This window comes from Malurus melanocephalus, unplaced genomic scaffold (genome assembly GCF_030028575.1).
Source record: "Malurus melanocephalus ecotype Western Australia unplaced genomic scaffold, MMel_1.1 scaffold_9, whole genome shotgun sequence".
Classification (NCBI taxonomy): Eukaryota; Metazoa; Chordata; class Aves; order Passeriformes; family Maluridae; genus Malurus; species Malurus melanocephalus.
The window spans coordinates 4,221,807-4,239,594 of record NW_026623241.1 but is presented as its reverse complement, the minus strand read 5'-3'; positions in this window follow the sequence as shown (position 1 = coordinate 4,239,594).

The window sequence follows — 17,788 nt, the reverse complement described above, 5'->3', positions numbered from 1 at the left end:
GAGCTGCAGATGTGGTACTGTAGGTGTACCTGTTGCCTTGAACTTTTCTAGCATTAATTACTCTGGTGATTGCTGGTCATGGTTATGCACCTTAGCTATTTCTGAGCATAATGCATCTTCATTCCTTGTCCATTTGTGCACTGCAGAGATGTCAGCACAGTTAAAAAAGTAAATTTCCATTTCAGCCATAATTTTAAACTGYGTTTACAACCGCAAAACAATGCTATTTGCATATTGTATGCTTTTGAAGGTGTGTTTCCACAGCCACCATTACCAGAATTCAAGATCTTAAATAAGGAAAACTTTACCATCTGGTAAAAATGAAAGATAGAGTCCCAGTAAAGCACAAAAACACAGTTTATACAGAACTCGGGTGGGTTTGGATGCCAATAGGTATCAGGATCAGGCATCTGTGCTCATATGATAAAGTTAAAATTCACTTTTCCTAYGTCTAGAAACAGTTTTGAACATAATTAGGAACTCTGGATCCTAACTCTGAAATCTGAGATTGTCTGGCATCAGTGCAGATTTTAATGACTTGACATCTCTTTGTTCACACCAGTATCCCAGGGCAAAACACCCCCRTATGAGGCACTTTTTACTCCAAATTCATATCTTAGTTTCATGGCTGTGGTAATGACAGAAGTAGTTGATTAGTAATGGCCATCCCCTTTCTGTTTCCCCTGGACTTGTTTCTCTCTTGAATAGAGTTTATAACTTTTCTTTTTTTCTCTTTTGTTTTCTCTTGGCTTTACAGTAGTACTGCATTAAACGTTACCCGTGATCTTTTGTCCTAAGCATTTCAAATGCCTTTCATGAAGCCAGGGCCTCCGTGCTGTGAGACACTGACCCACTGTGATTCCGTTTGCAATGTGGTTTCATCTCCAGCAGTCTCGTGCTCTGTGTTTCCCCACTGCACAGCTGYGTGTGTGTGCTGGGAGGTGACAGGGGGACAGGGACCATTGCTCGAAATCTTGTCTTTTCTCACTCCTAGTTTTCTCCTCATCACTCCACTCTGACTTCTTAATTGCAAAATTAGCCAAAGCAACCCAGCACAGTATAATGGTGCCTGTGAATAAAACCCCACTTTTTATGAATGTTAAGTATTTCTCTTTCTATGCTAATGTTTGGAAAGTATTCTGCCGATAGGCCACAACTTGCTTTAGAATATTTTCTCTGTGTTGTTTTGCTCTGTGCCCTGGATCGGCAAGAATATGGTTCAAATATTAATTTTATGGTGTGTCTCTCAAGAGTGGAGTATAATGTTCAATTATGCATTCCATCTGCAAGGCACTGGATGCGCAATCCTGCATTAAATAAAAAACCCAACGTGTTTTAAAAAGAAACAGAAAGGAYATGGCACATAAAAGCAATGGAAGAAGAGCCTTCCATTGTGTTTGCCTTTGTGTAAAATCAGAGGGAGTTGTGTAAACCAGAGAGAAGTCAACTGTCTTAAAAACAGAGTCCGTACACGACTTAGATTATGTCATGCTATTAAAACCTTTCTGCAAGACACAAGTTTAGAAGCTGAGTGGCGCCTCAGATAAATATACCAAGACCTTATGATACACACATTTCACACACTCATTCCACACACCCATGCACATGTGTGTGGGTGTTCTACTTTGCWTCATAAGTCCCTTAAAGCTCTGCCCCTGGGAAGCATCCTTTCACTGTGGGCAGTGGCAAGAAGTGCTCTAGTGCTCCTTTTCGGGGTTTTCCCTACAGCAGGAAAACCTGAACAAGGCTATGGCTTCTGTCACTGTCAAGAGACATAAAAATACAATTGTTTTGAATCCTTGTCCCCTAACTCAAGGTTGGTGATCCAGAGTGATATTTGTTTTGGAGTCAAATGGCTGTCTTTGTGTCAGTCTCCCTGATGACACTGCCCAAAGTTCCATGTGTCCTCTAAAGCACATTCCGATTTTTTTTCACGATGCTTTTTCATGTGCTCTGCAAGATCATGGTGGCTGTGGAGCTTCTCACCACACGTGCAGCTGGAGCCAGGCTTAGGGCTTTCAGTCAGGTAATGAGGAGGTCTCATTGGTTGAGCAGCAGGGCTCTGAAGCACTGCTGACTGGGGCAAGGAAAATGCAGGGTTGAAATGCAGCAGGAAAGGATGTCTTCAAAGTAAGCCCAAGCATAGAAAGAGATGGCCACTCTTCACTGCAGATGCTTTGAATGCCGCTGAGAATGAGGGGATAAGCTCTGGAGACTGTGAAACCTGGTGGAGCCTGTCCTCTTCTCTCCCTTGGGATGGCAGCACAAGCGCTTCTCTGCGTGGGCGCTCAACCATTCAGGTTTACTAGAAGGAGTATTTCAAGTATTCCTCCCCAGAGTGCCTGCTTTTTTCAGGAAAGCACGCTGCCTCTTTCCTTGGCACGTCCCCAAGTGCTCTTGGCAAAGCTGTCAAATGTGTCATTGTAATGGGAGGCCTCTTTGCCGCGGTTGGAGCAGCAAGAGCTGGCTGGGAAGCGCGGGGCCGGTCTGAGGAGGACTGGTTGCAGAGAGCTCTCAGCGGAAATCCTTTGACTCTGGAACTTGTTTGCTCTGGCAAACTCCCTATGCCTGTCTGGACACAAAGAGGGTTCAAGACACATGGCTTTTGTTTGGCTTTCCTGGAGGGAAGGCTTTGCTTTTCATTTGGCTGAATTTCTGGGTGGTGGAGAGAGAGAGAGAGAGAGTGTGTGTGCTTCAGGCTGTAWTGATATGTGTCTTGTGTGAGGCTGATAGTGGTGATTTTTGGGGACCTTTTGCTTTCTGAATCAGATTTAAGTACCCCAGAGGCAGACTCTTCATGCACCCTTGACAATGCCCAGGTTAAGATACATGAGGGAAGGTTTCTCTCGTTTCTGAACTGCAGGTGGAGATCAGATCAATGCTCTCACTCTGTAGCTTCCAGCAGCCTCCAAATATTTTTCTACCACGTCTGGGTCTTTGGCCACAACCTCACATGGTCCTGACCCACCTGAAGATCTCTGAAGCTGTTAGGAAAGGGAATTCATCAGGTGTGGTGTGCAGAAGACTACAAGGACTCCATGAGGAAGAATTACCTGAGTGCAGAGAAAATCACTGTAAGGAGACAACACGCAGATAATATATTGTTTAAATATATTCTAAGATATTGTTTAAAATGTGGTGGTGGAGAGGAAAGCTTTGACTTTGCCCTCTAGAAAGATGGATGATTTATTTGTGAAATATAATCACATGAGGTAGTGCTTGTAATTGTAGACTTGTTCTGAGAGAAGATAAGACACAACATTTTGTTAATCCGTGGATTTTGGAGAGACTCTAGTTTTTAAAAATGCTTTGAAACAATGCCATGCTTTGAATGAGAAGACACACAAACTGGAACACAATTTTGCAGCAAGTCTGATCATTTTGTCTCCCCAAATGCAATCAGCCAGATCCTGGATCATTGTAGTATGCCTTAGAGGCCATGGGGGAGGGAAAACAATTAACTTGAAGAGAATAATAATGTTGCACAGCCCCTACCAGCCAGGGATGTTGCTGAAAAACAAATCATCAAGTGTGTTTTCAGGAGCATCATGTGAAAGGCTGAAGGTTTGCTATTCTGAGAAGGTTACGAATGTACAGTTTGTAAACACTGGCATGAAACAGGAGTCCTGGAACTTGAGATTTATTTTCCCCCAAACCACTTTTATGCTCTGGAAAAGAACTWCAAGAAAGCATCAGCCTTGAGCACTGAACACCTAGAACTTCATTGCTGACCCTCTGAAGGTGTGAACTGGGGGATTTTTCCACTGATTTTGTTTCACTACGGGCAGTGCTCCTCTGAATTCCCAGAAGTCAGATAACACCATGCAGTAACTGCACCTTCCTCCTTGTACTAGCTAGTGTGATTTCTAGCACGTTGCACAAGTTGCTGTAAGCACACTCCTGTTTCCCTGAGCTACATACACTGTGGTTTTGCTGGGAATTTGTAAGTTAGATCCTAGCCCCTGCTGAGCCAGTGGGTGCTCCCAGTGTGCTATCACTTCATCAGATAGTACAGAAAAGTAGGAAGAGATTAAATTACCCCAGGGAAAGATGTAAAAGTGCGCCATGTGTCCTGTGAAACCAGTGTACGGAACAAACAAGTCTCAGCAGTGCAAAGGGAACTCAAGTCATTACAAGGGATGGCCCATTGGGAAATATAATGTCTATAATAAGTCTTTGAAAGTGTGTTTAGCACAGAAACGAATATGTGCGACCTAGGCCACATTTTCAAATAGGCTGTGGTTTTTCTTAACTATCTCCCCACAAACACTTGCCTGGGAAGTGCGTTAGGCATCTCCCTGCCTTTCCTTTTATCGCAGTACTTTGCAGGTCTGTGGGAAGGGCTGAGATTYCTGGTTTGTGCATGTGCAAGCTTGGAGTGAGCTGCAGGTGCTGCAGAGCAGCATCCCCAGTGCTGAGCAGCAGGAGATGGTGAGTGGTCAAGCCTTACCTCCCAAAGACATTCCTAATTGTGCTCTCTGTAGGGTGAGTGGGATAACCAGCATCATGCTTCAATATCCTGGCTCAATTCAAGTGTAATAATTCCACTCTGAATTGTTTGCAAGGTATACTGCAGAAGTATATTCCTTTTCAGTAGAATATTATTTACTTCAAACGTAGAATTCACGCCTCATGCATTAGTGCAGCTGCAGTATTTCAGCCTGTTGGAAGAAGACCAATTTCTGTGCATGGGCTGCATTAGGGGAGGTGCTGCCAGCAGGTCAAGGGGTGATCCTTTTCCTCTGCTCAACACTTGTTAGGAATCACCATGAGTGCTGTGTCCATCTCAGGGCTCCCTAGGACAAAAGAGACATGGACACACTGAAGGAAGTCCAGCAAAGGATCATGGAGATGATGGAAGGACTGGAACTCTCCTCCTGTGAGAAGCGGCTGAAAGAGCTGCCACTGTTCAGCCTGGAGAAGTTTTGGAGAGGATCTGATTAAMCTGGAAGGGAAAGTCCATAGAACACAGAGACAGGACCAGAGACAATGGYCAYRAACTGAAACACAAGARGTGCCATGTGAACATAAAAAGGARCTCTTCCATTGTGAGAGTGAATGAGCATGGGAAGAGTTTTCCCARAGAGGCTGTGAAGTCTCCATCCTYGGAGGTATTCAAAACATATTGYACACGRCCATGGGCAACTGGCTYTAGGAGGCCCTATTTGAGCAGTGGAGTTGGACAAGGGACTTCCAGAGGTCTTTCCCAACAGCAACCATTCTGTGATCTAGGATAATTCCTACTTTTAAAAAAAAGGTTTTCCTGAAGTGCTTTGAAACMAAGCCATGTGAAGAATGGGGACCCAGCCCAGGAGTGCAATTTGACATCATCTTTTTTTTTGTTCTTGTTTTGACTCCTCAGCTGAGATCTGCCAGATACACTGTTCAGTCTTGACTTTATGATCTTTAATAGCACCAGAACAAGAAAGCAGATGCCAAACAAGTAGTTGTGGGATTTTGGCTGGCTTTCCCCTGGTACTCAGCATAAGGGAAGTTGTAATGCTCTCTTCAGTCTGTGATAAAAAGCGGTGAGAGCTGCAGCCTTCCTGTTCTCTTTGCCTCCATCTCATCTGCCTGAGGCTGAGCTTGCCCGATGTCTTATTCAGCAGCCAAAGTGTTTTTTCATGGTGTACCAAACAGACAGGAGTGTTTGGTCTGTGGAGGCCTTTTTACTGTTGACAATCCCCCTGGACTGTGAGCAGGTCCTGGTTGGTGTCTAWATTGACAGAGCCTGATCCTGATTGTCACCTCAGAGGATTTGTTGGGATGTTCTAGACAGAGCCAATGCCCTTTCTGATCTGCAGGGCACAAACAAGGATGCAGTCAAACCCCAACCTCCTGCTTTAGCAACAGAGGTCTCTTCCATCCTCCTTGGGTAGGAGTGAAGGGAGTTTCAGACTGCACAATCTGCATACCAGCTAAGCAAGGAAAATAGCTTCCTTCCTTCCAAACTTGGACAGTAAAGGCAAACGCATTCTGGTGACATGATTTTTCCCTGAAGCAAAATGCTTTCAGAGCTTCACTGGCCATATGGAGCTCTGCACACACAGTTTTCCATGAATATTGCATTAATCCATATTCCAAGTTATGAATTGCAATCAATCCATTCTTGCTCTAACCAAGCTACAGCTGCTCCCAGCTGAAAAGTCTTTTGAACTCTGCCAGACGAAATATTCCAAGTCGCGTTCCAAGGTGCAGTAATTGTCATTGTGGTTCTCAGGCTCTCATACATATTTAATTTAGAGTACATATAGAAATGTGCATTTTGCTTATAGTGAAGCTGGTGCCAATGCTTACAGTGATGTTGTCTGAAGACTAACGAAAGACCAAAATTGCTTCAATMCTTGAGGTATGGAGATTTCAACTTTAGTACAATTAAGCTGTATTGGTAGTAAATAATTCAAAACCCAAAGTGAATGTGCTGCATGGTAAACTAAAGGAAAGCATCTGCTGCAAAGTTTCATGGTGTATCTAAGCTTCCTCTGTATTTGTGATGTTCAGAGCTAAGTGACAGCTTTGCCCTCTTGCAAGCAGAGGAGCCATTTTTGAGTGGACCTGACAACTGGAATACAAGTTTTCTGGTGGCTCCCATGTACACTAGTTCTGTCTTGGCTTGTTGCAAGGWAAGAACATCACTTCAGATGTCTAAACTCAGGTGGTCTCACAGGGGATTGAAACAGCTATTTTTATTTACAGGTCTAGGTTTTTTTTTAATTTTTTTTTCTACCTTAGTGAATTATATTTAAACTCTAAATTAGTAAAAATAGACATTTTGATGATATAATGTGGGAATCCTCTTCCATTTCAGTGATTGTGAACAATATTATATTACTTGTTTTGAATCCTCTTTCATGTAGATGAGGACAGCAGGATTTGTTCACTTTATGAGCTCAGGACTCTGATGTTTGGTGCTAACAGCTGAGTACCAGACCTTTCAAGTTTTAGGCCACTTCCTGGGATTGTGTGAGCGCTAGTTGTTTAGCATTAGTTTGGAAAGAAATTCTTAGTATCTTATGGTTGTTTCTTGGTGAACTTGTGCAGAGGCTTGAAAACTATTGAGGCTCATCATGCTTTGCCAGTAACAATTATTTCTCAGCTAGTGGGACTGTAAAGCAGTTTTATTCATTTTAGTACAATACAAGGGTTTAAAAATTAGCAGTTTGGGGATTTTATAGGGATTCAAAACTCAGTATTCACTCTCCTCTTCCTCACTGCCTTTGCATTTCTGTGTATGTAGAATTTTTTATATATGTACATAGAGATGTATAAAATKGCAAAATGAAAATGGCCCAATCAARCYTTTACAGGGTAGTTTTTCTGGGCACTGCCATTACCCACTGGAAACCAGGGGACAAATGCTGAGCAGCTCCTGCTCCTGTGGAGAGGGGATGGGGAATGGGGATGGCAGTGGGACAGATGTGCCAATAGATCTGTTTCATGGACAGGCTCATGTCCTGCATTTCTGGTGGGTTTGAGGGTGCCTTGGGGTCCAGGTGATTCTGAAACTCTTAGAAACGTCTGAGGACTGTCCTGAAGGTCAGATCTGAAATGCTTATTCAGCAAAATTCCAGAGGAAAGGATTATTAGTTCCCATCATTCCTACCCTGTTTCTGCTCCTCAGATTCCTTTGGATGCTCCCAGGAAGGACAGTCCATTTGATGTGAAATGCTGACACAACAGGCATTTTATGTTTAATCATAAAATGACATTTCTAACCATATATTTGTGATTAAGCCATTGTTTTTATTAGTCACAAGGGATAATTGCATCCAGAAATTACCAAAGGAAAAGTTTTACTGGGGAAACAATATTACACTGATGTTTCAATTATATGAGTAATTTTCTAGCATAGATCAGCAATAAACTTCCCTAAAGGGCCTATTAAACAGGAAGCAGGAAAATGGAGATGGGGTAGTCGCCAGACATTAGTGTGTCTTGTGCTCGTGTGTCAGTTCATGCCCTCACTTTTTCTGTCTTTTAGGCAATGTCAAGCAGTTGGCAAAATCCCATGTCACAGGTCTGTCATAGCAGATATGCACGGGAAGGCATTTTTTTTTTTCTGGAAGAAGGAGACAACTGGGGGGCTTGGGTCTGTAAGTAATGACTCCCTGATTCCCACYCTGTTCAAGTCTGTTTTCTGAATCTCCTTGCAATGGAAACAAGGATGTTGTGTCTTTCAGTGAGCTTTGGTGGTTAATTGGGAGAATACCTGATGGGATGCAAGATGCCWGTACAGAATGGGATTGCTGTTCCCAGGGCAGAGTCTGGGATGATGGATGGCAGGCAGGGCTCACCCTCCCTTAWCTGAGGCACCAATGCTCCTACAGGCTCACCCCTTTTGAAATAGGGGAGGAAGGGAACAGGAGACAAGAAGTGCCTTAATCACTTGTCAGGAGTACCAAACACTGTTTYTTCCATTGCAATTCTTCTCTTAGCTGCACTGCCATACAAGCCAAAGCCCTACCATAAATTTCCATTATCCTGTCGTAAGAGTATTTTTATTGGTGGTGGCTTATTTCACACGCTGACCTGTTTTATGGTATTCTGGCAAAGCAAACAATCCGTTAAGAAGATTTTATGAGAGAGCTTGGTGGAAAAAAATATGTTACCAAACATTTCTTAATGCACAGTGAGGCAGAAAAAAATGGTCCTGCATCCCCTGCTGCCTGTGAAACCCAGCTGAACTTGTGGTGCTTTCTGCTGTGCCATCTGTGCCTGCAGAGCCCTCCTCTCCTCCACAGGTTTGGAGAGTCCCTGCAGAAGCAGAGGGACTCCTCTGCAAAGGTCAACAATGAGCTTTTCTAAGGTCTGTTCAATAGTAAACAAGAATTCCAGGGGTTTGTCCCTACTGTGTCTCATGATGGGGTGGCACAGTGGTGGCAAATGAGCTCCCATAGCTGGTGTTTCTGATGGGCTATGCCAAGAGATACCTGTTAATATAGAGCTGTGAGGAGCTGCTTGAAGCAGCACAGCTTGACTCCTGTGGCATGGGTTGATGTCTCCCTCTTTCTGCCTGGAGAGGTGGTGGTGAGGGTTTGCTTCAGGATCTAGCTAAGGCAGTGTGCTCCCTGCACGTTGTTGGTGAGGGAGCTTGGAAAAGGTTGCTCCCATTCCCTCCTGTGATGTCCTCTGGAAAGAGCTTGGGCATCTAACCTGCCCTCCAACAGCCATTGTTCTCATTTGAGTGACCCCAGAGTTATCTTCTTCCCTGAAGGTCAGAGCTGTATTTTCCTTTTTTCGTCTTTTATTTTTCTTTTCTTTTTTTCTTTTTTTTTTTTTTTTTTTTTTTTTTTTTAAAATTTTGTTTTAAACTTTCCCACTGGCAGGATCTGCCTGCCCTGCTGCTTCACTCCAACTCATCCTCATAGCCAAGGGCAGGGTCCCTCCTCCTTCTCCTCCTGAAGACCTCTGCCTCTGGCCCCGCCTTGAAGCACTGTGGGCAAAGCCTGTTTGAGCACACTCTGTGTGGAGCTGCTCAGGGGCTGCTCCTCCTGCCTGGGGTGTTTTGGAGGGAGAGGGCAGCACACTGAGCCCAGAGCCTCATTCACACAGAARGTCTCTCCTGCCCAGCAGGTCAAAYSTGCTCTTCTCCAAGCTACATTCACCACTCCTCCCTCCCCCTTACTTTATTGTTTCTCCTTCTTATGCCTGTTCTAGTWSYAAAARTCTGCTAGAAATCAAACTCTGTGCACTYCTGATTTGAATGCAGGCACATTCTAAGTAACTTCTAGCTCTGCTTACACTTCCCCTTCAGTTCSTCTCAAATTAGCCTCTAATTATCTCAGTTGTAATCACCCAGTGTGATAAAGTTAAAGTAATAATGATTCTTTTTGATAGCCCAATGTTTTCTCTCAAAGTTTGATACTACAATGTTTTCATTCTCAATGAATGTTGTAGTTAACAAAGACAGAATGCCAAGCTGCTTATGGGAAACAGATTTTTACAGATCCTAAACAAATGCCCTGCATAGTTCATGTACAGATAATAAAAGAACAAAGTAACCATTCTAAGAAAAATTTATATCTTGATAAAAACCCCTATCTGTATATTTATGTTCCAAAACACTGCTTTTAAAGGTCCAGAACTTAATGTCATTGCTTGAGGCCAGAGATGGGGACTCGAGATCCCTGCTCAGGTTTCTGCACCTCTGTGGCTTTTGGAGCTGGACTGCAGCTCTKGCCATGAAGCTCTTCTGCTGTGCACTGCTGAGGGTCAGCATCTTTCATGCCTTGTCCCATGTGATACCCAGACGTGGTGTTTTTCTCTGGGACTCTGTCCAGGAGGTGTTTTTAAGTGTGCCCATCATATGGTGTGTTCACAGGAGCATTTTGCTTTCAGGAAGGAAAMCAGTGTGCCTCAAAACTGAGTTAAGCTGCAGCCACAGGGGAAAGGGTGTGCTGGGGCACAGCAGGGGGAGCATGACTTGCAGCACGCTTCTCCTGGAGCAAAATAAACCCCATTGCAGGTGGATGGAGTTACAAGTGTGTGCGACTCGGTACTGAGTGTCTTGGGCATTCAGCTGGGAAAACATGGATACACATGGGGAGACAGTTCTGGGCTGCAGTCTGTGCATGGAGAAGGCTTATGCACTTTATATTAAGCYTGCTGTTTGTTAGGACACCTAAGGAGAGCATGGAGACTTGTGTTCCAGCTTCTTTCTTTTTCCTGACCACAGTCAGCATGGTGGGTGTTTGTGCCTCCTTTCTCTTTCTCAAAGAGCCTTTAACTCATTTTTTACAAATAATGTTTTATTTTGTTGGGTTCTTTTACCTTTTCAGCTGTAAATTGGTATCGATTGAAGAAGCCTTGCCTGTTGCTTTCACCCTGGATTTACTCAGGTAACAATGACCAATGGGATTTTAGAAAGGAGGTTTGGGATCTTGAGCAATCAAATGGCAGCCAGCATGTGGACTCTTTACTTGTCTCAGACAGGCTCTTTCTGTACTTGAGGCACTTCATCCCCTCTAGGCTTTTCATTGTCAGATGCAAAGAGGGGCTTGGGGGGTGTGTATGTGCAGTTTATGTTAATATTTGTCAAGTGTGTCCTCTTCCTGTAATAACAGCAGCACTTTCTTGAAGGTCTTTAGACAAGTCTGGTTTTAGGGTTGACTGCTGTGATTGGCGCATGAGGTTGCACAGAAGCTTTGGGCTAAGCATATCCTATGTATTTGTCATCATATCTTCGACCTCTCTGAATGCAGGGAGCTGGGAAGGCTTGGGCAAAAGGACTGTCACAGGCAGATTTTCTTCGAAGGGAAAAATCCTTGATAAATCTTTAAAAGAGCCAGCAGGAATGGAAGTTGGATTTGATAGTCACTGTCTTGGTGGTGTAAATACTGCACAAGGCAAAATAAGGAAGAGGCCCTGGCTTTGGGGTTTGTACTATGTAATTACTAATGTAATTAATATACACCACTGTGTTGGTGGTTYCCCCCTCACCAGCCTCCTGAGTATTTAAACCAATGGGCACATTTGTATATTGTTTAGTGTCCTCAGCTTTATGAATAACTATGGGACATCTTATCTGTGGTTAGAACAAATTTGCATAATAAGCACTGTCAAACCCAAAATAATGGGTACTTCTGGTATCTTTTATTCTAACCAAGAAAAAAAATCTTTCCAGTTCAGCATTTAGGCAGAAAAATGACCAAGCTAATTAGAAAAAGATTTCTCAAGAGCATTTCTCAAGATTTCTCAAGGGAAAGCATTTCTCGCTTTTTTTTTTTGTCATACTGCAATATCAAACTTGTGAATTTTCTGTAAAACATTCAGGAAAGAAACAGCCATTATGACAAATGTGCTATTAGCTCTAAATTAACATAACTAATGAGGTCCTCAGTTCAGTGTCAAAAAAACTAGTAGAGTGCTACAGTGTGTAACATTGTGTTACTCACACTCTTTCTTCACTAGAGCAAACTCCTGTGTGGTAGAGGCAGGAACACTGAGTGCAGGACCTGTTTGTAAATCCGGTGCGCACCTCAGGGTTCGTCTGGTGCCACCACTGCTCATTCTTACCTTGTCTGTAATTAACTTTCTGCAGCTTGAAATTCTCCATGAAATGAAAGATGGTCTCTGTTTTCAGAGAGGCTGCTCTGGCCAAACTCCTACTGCATCTCCAAGTCCTTACCTGGCTGTGTGGGCCAGGGAACGAGCCAAAAGACTCATAGGTCAGTCTTTTAGGTAAATAATATTGTAGGCAAGAGGAGGAGAGGACATGAGGCGGAGGACATTGTGACTTTCCATAGCTTATTCCTTGTGACAAGTTTGGTACAAGCTCCTCTGATTCCTGATGGAGGTTATTGAAGAGGAGACAGGGGGCTCTGGACAGTTACCTACAGACGTGTGCTCTGGCACATGTGGAGGGAATGTGGGCTTCACACGAGTGCCACCAAATGTGGGACCAGTCAGGAGCTGCTGGAGTCACTGGGACCCTCACTGTTAACTCCAGTGGATGGAGCTCGGTGTCAACCTTSGGAGCAGGAGCACCTTCCACACCATGTGCTCCCAGTGCTGTCCTTGTGCTGCCACTGGCACATGCTGGGTCACTCTGTTAGCTGATTTAGCTTACTAAAATGGCCCCAAAGTAGGAAAACAAAAATTAAAAAATTAGAACTCTTTTGTTGGTTTCTGCCTTCTGGGGAGTCATGGTATTGGAAGGAAGGGGAAATGGAGGGAAGGAGCAGTGGAGAAGCTCAGGATGGCGGCAAGGCTGAGGCTGGGACAGCAGCAGGAAAATTTTGGTGGGGAGCAGAGCAGCGGCCTTGGCTTGGTCAGTGAGCTTCYAGACTGTCTGGGCTGCCTGTGAAACCACAACCAAATTCCTCATGTCAATGTCTTTATTTTGGTTATTGTTTGAAGGAGTCTCCTTGTATCCAGTTTCCAATCAAAACATCATGYACTCCCTAAAATCTGAGCTTGAATCTGAACATGCTGCACTACAGGGACTGAAGTTAACTGGTCATGTAACATAGATGAATGCCTTTGAGAAACAAATTCTTAATCAAAGTTACACTCCATTTGTTTTTGAAGTTTTTATTTTTCCATTTAAGTAGCTGTTTCATTGCTATGAGAAGCATTAAGAGTTTTCTCGTGTTTTTTCTTCATGTGGGTCTTTTAAAACTGAATGTATCTTGTTATTAATGTCCTGGTGGAGGATATTTTTACTTATCTGCCCTGTAGTCATAGCTTGAGTCCAGGATTACCGGTGAAGGGCTTTGGTTTCTTCATGCAGGACTTCGTGCATTGTTGTTTTGACTATTTGAACACTTTCACTGTAAAACACTGTTCTTTTCTCACTGTGCTGTTGTAATTGTATATTAAGTTAACTGAAGGCAGAAATTCTTTTTCTTCTGTTATGTCTTTTTGTCAGCCTGCAGTTCATTCAGCATTGACTTATAAAAACAATATAAATGAAATTATAGTTTCAACTATGCGGTAACTTTTTTTACACAGACACAGAAATAAAGTAAAACCAAGTTGCAAAATGTAGGCAGACTGAASAGGCCAATTTCAACATGAGGAAAATGATACCTATCATCAGAAAAAGATACACAATGTATGCTAACAAGTAATTTATTTCTAAACAGGTTCTGTCCTTGGTCAAAAACACTGAAGAGGTCACTTTTCTGCTCAGACTTCCTCCTGTGAGCATTTAACCAAGGTAACAAAGTCACTGCTGCAAATTACCTCTGATACACAGAGAATTTTTTCCTGTGGGATACTCTTTCTGTTTGAGTGGATCTTTTATTATTTTTTTTTTTTTGTAAATTAATCACCATCTCCAATAATAGTGAACTCCACAAATTATCAGATAAGCTTTTTGAAGTTTGATAAGAAATATGTTTTCACTTCAGCATGGGCTTCTTCCAGAGAAAAACAAGACTTGTGGGAAAAGCTGGGCTTTTCCAACACTTCACCTCCTGAAAATGTCAGTGATAGTTTGTTTTGAAATGGTTATTGGAACATATTCAAAGCAYGTTATCAAAATGTTTTGTCTAAAAACCCCCCAACTATAACTACTTTTGATAAAAGATGGTTTCAAAGAATGACTCAACAAACACACAAACCTCAAACTTCAGAAAACAACAAAGAAATTAACATTCCAGATTTCCCCCAATAAAAACTTTTGGTTTTGTTTTTTTAAATAACATTTGCCACCTCTCAGCTCAATAATTTACTCAATGAGACAACCAAAGGGTTATCTCTGGAAAGAGGCTCACCTCAGAAGTTTCTCTGGATTCACTAGTTGTTTCTTGGTACCATCTGGTTTTGAGGGCAGCTTTGCTCACATCTGCTCTTTTTGGATATGCAGATCCCCCAGCAAGATCTTCCATCCTGCTCTGTCTCTGTGTCTGCTCCTTCCAGGTGTCAGGTTCCTCATCATATTCGTTCCTCTTTTGGCAAGCCAAAGAGAAATCATCCAGAGTAATTTAATCCACTGCTAGGTGCCTTTGCCCAAGAGTTTGTTAAGTTCCTATGATAAATCACTCTGGAAGCACAGCGAGCTTGCCTTTTGCATTTTTTTACATTTTCCTCTCTGCAAACACCAGGAAGAATTCAGTGGTAGTATAGCTGAGCATTTCTTACAAGTTATTTAGGAAAATAGAATTTAGCATTCAGTCCCATCCTCCACGAGTCAAAGCCTGGTGGCTGCACAGGTAAATATTGCTGTGTCCTTTCAGACAGAGACAGGAGTGCCTCTGCAGTGTTACATAACAGAGAGGGTTAATGTGTGCTGGAGAGCCTTGAAGAAAGCAAGCAGGCATTCATATGTCAGGATAGGACAATAGGGGGTTTTGTTAAGAAAATCTGAGTGTATGCTTAAGCCCTTYCAAGGTATCACTCAGGTCACTATTACATCATTGATGATTTGCATTTTCTGCTCTGTATCGCTTTCTATTCCTGGCTTAGAAAAGTGAGTTAAAGCTTAGATAAATGCTGGATGTGCTCAAATAGTGTGTGTTCAGCTTCTAATAGCTTAATAGCCACTTTCTTCTCTCTCGTTTGTCATCGTTATTGTGAGTCTAACAAGAAACTGYTCAGCAGAATCACAGAAGAGGCTGCCTAATGTTTTGCTACCAGATTTGTGGGAAGGAATAGAGTAGGACAGCGAGGAATAATTTTTAGAAGTGAGGAATAAACTCAGTCTTTAAAATTTAATTTCTGGCTGTCATCATCCTAGTTAGCAATGGGTTTATTTGATAGGTCTCAGTTTGGAGAGTGAGAATAGCGCTGCTGTGTGTCTGTCACAGTGATTAATGCCTTTTTTGTTAATAACCCAGTAACATGTACAGAGTCATGCACTGAATCTATAGAGTATGCTGTCCCAGAGCAATTACATGACATATACCCAGTTACATCAGTGGTGATGTGCTCTATTTGGATTGCTGAAAAAGCAGACTGATGACAGGGTGTCTGCTGAACCAGACTGTTCAAGCAGCTAGATAGAAACCATAGCCCTATGAATATACACTGAATTTAGTGGTACTTGTTTAACTTCTATTCCCTACTAATTTTGGATTGTTCTCCTCATCACAGGAACCAACTTCTGTGCACATTCCACAGGGCAGAAGAAACGGAGGGACAATTAAATCACAGCCAAGCGCATCAAATTCATCATGCAGTATCTCTGATCCTTTCCTGGAACTRGTAAGAGAAATGGGGTATATCCCACTGAGTTCAAAATGTGGTTGTGCTCACATTGCATGAACAATGGTTATGMAAGGCAGATATTAAGGCAAGTCACYAAATTCCTATTAATTTTAGTGGGATTTTGACCAGCCCTAAGTGTAAGCCTGTGGCTTTGAGGAATTGATATCAGCATTTTAATTTCACTTTTAAGAAAATCCAAGCCTTCCAGCTTTCATTTCTGATATTGCAGCAACATTTCTGAGATGTATTTTTTCGTGCTATGCAAACTAGAAGGTGGCTGGAGTTTCATAAGCAGATGAAAGAATGCATTAACCATTTTCTCCCTAAATGAACTCTTTCTTCAGGGGATCTTGTCTTGAAGAATCAGATCTGTATTGTTTATGTCTGTGAAGGAGAGCAATCATAATTAATGTGGCAGCTGACACTAAAATACTATGCAAGACCTTAATTTTTGCTTATTCACCTAATAATTAATAGAGGGTTAAATACATAATTGAAAAATTGCWAGATGCAATAGATAATTCTCTGACAGATAATACAATTTGCTTCAAACAACTTTCACCTGGCCAGACTTCTTCGGTCTAGGTTACATTTTGAGAAATGTAACTCTGAAACAACTGGCAAGTGACGCCAGATATTGGTCCTAGAATGAAGTATGGAAGAATTATCATTTAGAAGGCATCACAACACATTCTTCTCTTTTGGCTTGACTTACAAGAGACAGTAATTTTGGGTTCCTGTGAGACTATCACACCCTCACACTGAATGTAATTCYGTGCTGTGTTAATGAAAGTCAGTGTTAATAGGTTTATGTGGTTAGACTTATGGAATTAATAGTATTTAAGATTTGTTTTCCACACACAAATAGCTAGAACACTAAGCTCTTAAACATTTCTGTGTATAGTTGGCATGCACAGCCTCTGTTTTGAGATATTAGGGTGGAATTGCGTAGTCAAGATCCCACGATCCCTGTAGGAAAGTGAAATATAGATTTTGATTGAGCTGAGTCCTTAGTGCCTTAAATTCTGCAGAACACTGTTTTTCATTGGTTTAAGGGATACAAATGAACCGTGTGTTTCTCCTCACTCAAGGATAGTTGTTGAACTTTCTGTGCATGGCTGAAGATGATGTACATAAAAGGGTGCATGTTTGGACTGATAGCAAACATCTGTAGTGGTTTTGTTTCCTATAAAGGGCCCATGCACAGATTTCTGTGTTACTGCTGTGGATTAATACACAGTGTGCCAGTAACTCTTCCTCAGAAAAGATGCAGTTTGACTTTTGTGCAATATTTCTTAGGCTTTGGCATGCATGGTTTCACAAAACTGTGCCTCAGTGACAGGAATGAGATTTTGATCTGCTTCTGGCAAAGGATCTACTGGAGCCTGGAGATCATAGTGCTGCTGGAGCAGCGCTCTTTCAGGAGAAGAATTATGTTTGTTGTGTTTTGTTACTTTTCCCCCTCTGTGAACCATAGGCATGCTAATTGTAAGGTATGTATCTCTGGTTAAAGGAGAAGATAAGCCCTGCTGGATGTCCTTTTTATTTCCTTGTTTGGAAGTGGCAGTGCTGTGTGGGACTGTGGATGATTTTGCTGATACATGCTCCAGTGCACAGTAAATACTCAGAAAGGTTCATTGGAGCTGAAATAAGCTTCTCAAGTTGACTGATGTGAGCTTGAATATCCTGCTCTATCTGCTGCTGCTCAGCAGAACTGAGTTTCCAGATGGATACACAGGGTTTTATAARACCAGTAACATTTGACCTATCTCTGCTAATTATTTTGAAAAAAACACATGTTTAACACTGTGAGCTACTTGCGTCTTATTTATTAAAAACACTGTGAGCTTATTGCGTCATTCTTTAATCTTTGACAAGTTCAGTCACTATAATTTGGTCTCACTGTCCCTTTTCACAGATTCTGTAGCAAAATTTTATTTTTTTGTAGAGCCTATAATGAACAAAAAGAACTGATGTGGTTTATTTTTGCCTAATACTTCACCTGTTTAATTAAATAAGTTAATTTGGATTGAAAATTCAACAGAGACACCCAGAAAGTCTTGTTCTCTCTGAAATAATGGAGAAATTTCATTWATTGTCATCTCATCCAATGGTATTTAGTCAACTAGTCTTTTTT